The 3202-nt window shown below is 40.3% G+C and overlaps 1 protein-coding gene across 1 annotated transcript in view; it reads left to right on the top strand.

Annotated features, from left to right (window-relative positions):
• Positions 1 to 3202, top strand: part of Arl1 (ADP ribosylation factor like GTPase 1) — a 12952-nt gene that overhangs the window by 7456 nt on the left and 2294 nt on the right. The window lies entirely within an intron of this gene.

Here is a 3202-nt window from a genome sequence, read left to right as displayed (position 1 = left end):
GGTTGCAAGGCTTAGGAGACAACTTTTACCTGATGAGCTGTCTTGTTCAAGTAATATGACTTTTTTTTTTTTTTTTTTTTTTTTTTTTTTTTTTTGGTTTTTTGAGACAGGGTTTCTTTGTGTAGCCCTGACTGTCCTGGAACTCACTTTGCAGACCAGGTTGGCCTCGAACTGTCCTTGCCTCCCGTATGCTGGGATTAGTAATATGACTTATAAAAGACTTATTTTTATGTCTTCGTGTTTGCGTCTGCATGTGTATGTATGTTGGTTCCTTCAGAGGCCAGAAGAGGGTGTCAGATCCCCTGTGCTGGAGTTGCAGGCAGTTGGGAGCCACCTGTTACAGGGGCTGAGAACCAGACTTACTCTCTGGAGGAGGAATGGGTGCTCTTGAGCCCTGAGCCATCTCTATGGTTCTGCCTTTATAGATTGTTACTTTTGGATATTTTGGAGACATTGTGTGCATTTCTGGGTTGCCGGGTCGCCAGAGCTTGTTGCTTCAGTCACAGCTCCTCTTCCTCTTCCCCTGCCTCAGAGACTTTTGCTTTGTTACCCTCTCTTCTTCACAGTCACCTTTTGCTTGGTTGGTTTGTCATTTTTTTTGAGACAGGGTTTCTCCGTGTATTCCTGGCTAGGATTAAAGGCATGCACCACCTCCACGGGCCAGTTGTGTTTGTTTCTGAGATACAGTCTTATTATGTAGCCCTGGCTACCCTTGAATTCACAGGAATCCACCTGTCTCTGCCTTTTAATTGCTGGGATTAAAGGTCCTTATGCCCTGCAATTCAGTTTTTTAATGGGCTTGGGGGTTGAATTTAGAGCCTTGTACTCCTTGAACAAGAGTTCCATCATCGAACTGTATCTCTAGCTCATAAACTGGATACATTTTATTTACTGAGATTACTTATAATTTATTGTCTGGCTAAGCAAATTTAGAGCATTCATTAAATAAAGCACTGAAAGTAATTATGCTTTGATTCATTTAATAACAGTCAAATAGAATTTGCTCTGGAAAATTAAATGGATATTTCCTTTTTTTTTTTTTTTTTTTTTTTTTTTATAATTCCAACTTACCCAGTTACTTAATGCTTAAATACCAGTTTTAGGCTACTTGGTACTTAGGTATATTAGTCATTTTTTATTCCTGTGGTAGAACACTGTGACCAGGGCAACAATAAAAAAGCTTCTTGGGGCTTATGGTTCCAGATGTTAGATCTAGGATGGAGCGATGGCATCAGAGCAGAAGTGGGGGGCTGAGAACTCCCATTTCACACTGCAGGCCGGAACCAGGGAGAAAAATTCGAAATGGCACCATTTCTCTCAAAGCCAGCTACCAGTGACTTCCCTTCTCTAGTTGGGCCACACCTCCAGCCCTCCTCAGACAGCACTTCCTGGTGGGGCCCATATTCAGATATGCCTGAGTCTAGGTGAGGGGACATTCTCATTATAGATCACCACACTGGGTAAGTGCTTTCTCTGCTGAGGACTGTAGATTTGTAATTTCATAGACTACCAACTTTGTAATGGCTTCAGAGTTGTAAGTCTCAAGATTAATAGTTTCAAACCTGTGTTTAACTATTTTACAATGTAGCATCATAGTGATGAGCTTTTTAGATCAAATTAAAGTACACAGATTTGTTTTGTTTTTTTGAGACAAGGTTTTACTGTGTATCCCATAGTGTTTTTTAATTCATGGAAGTATTCCTGCCTCAGCCTCCCAAGTAATAGGATAACAGGTGTGTGCCACCTTGCTTGCCTGGGTAAAAGGAATTAGTTTTAAGTTACTGTGAAATTGCTTTTGGTATAAAGGATTTTTTTTTTATTAAGTATTTTGTTTTCTTGAGGTTATAATACAATTACACCATTTTCTCCTCCACTTTCTTCCCTCTGAGCCCTTCCTTACACTTGTTCTCTTTAAAATTCTTGACCTCTGTTTTCTTCAATTATTGTTATATATAATGGATTTTTTAAAATAACATCTTTATTTAGGTCTGGTTCACATATATATAAAGTATCATTTCAAAGAAACCAACTATTAACTTCAATACGTAATTTTCGGGTTGCACAAGATTGTTAATGAAGTCAATTGCAACATTAGGATTTGATTTATAAACTCTTCCAAAGGTGGACCTATAATTTCAGATGCGTGCTTCTAATTCTGGTATTTGGGAGGCAGGAGGATCATGAGATGAGGCCATCCTGGACTACATAGTTCAAAGACTTGTTCAAAACCAAGGTGGGCTGCGGCTCAATAGAATGCTGATATAGCTTGTGATCCCTCACCTGTTAGAGCAAGAACTGGAAGTCACAGTGTTAGGAGACAGCTTCTTCCATCAACAGACGCTACTATGTAAAATGTAGGTCCCGTGCCAGTTTATATTGTTGACCTTAAGACAAACACAAAGGCAGTTTAGGTTTTGCCTTCTTTGTATGCATAAATTCTAACTGATGTGTAAAAATGGAAATTAGCCACAGGAATGAGTAGGTGAATGTACTTAAGATTTTGGGATTGGGAACGCCTTTCTGAAACCTTGGGAAAGGGTTTACGAAAGAACAGATTTAATTATAATCAACCCCCTCAAATTCAGATACGGTAAATATCAACAAATAAAACAGGAAATCAGGACTAGCAAGAACTCATTGAGGGAAGATTCGCAGTTCTTTCTTTATGATAGGGTCTTGCTTTTAGCCTCTGCTGGCCTGAACTTGCTTGCTGCATACCTAGGCTAGCCTCAGACTTGATCTGTTTGCCCCAGCCTTCCGGTACAAGATTGCTGTTCTTTCTTTCTTCCTCTAGAGTTTTGAACACTTCTGTTTTATTTAGTATGCATTGGGTGTCCAGGGTGGGTTTGACATTGTTCTTGAGTATCACAAGTCTCTCTCTCTGTGTGTGTACTTCCCTTTGTCCCTTCCTTGTTCCACTTCCACTCCATTCGCTCCCTCCCTACCCAGCCTCCCTCCCCACTCTGCCTTCCTCCCTCCCCAGCCTGCCTCTCTTCCACTTCATGTCTGTCTGTCTTTTCTTTTATGACCCAATGGATTTCATTAGAGTTGTTTACAGGAATATGAACACACAAACACATATATTCTTCAACACAGTGTCTTTATTTATTTATTTATTTTTTCGAGATAGGGTTTCTCTGTGCAGCCCTGGCTGTCCTGGAACTCACTTTGTAGACCAGGCTGGCCTCGAACTCAGAAATCC

The sequence above is a fragment of the Mus pahari genome, chromosome 9 (assembly GCF_900095145.1).
Source record: "Mus pahari chromosome 9, PAHARI_EIJ_v1.1, whole genome shotgun sequence".
NCBI classification, from domain to species: Eukaryota; Metazoa; Chordata; class Mammalia; order Rodentia; family Muridae; genus Mus; species Mus pahari.
The sequence above is the reverse complement of the archived record's forward strand: the minus strand, read 5'-3'. Positions and strand labels throughout refer to the sequence as shown.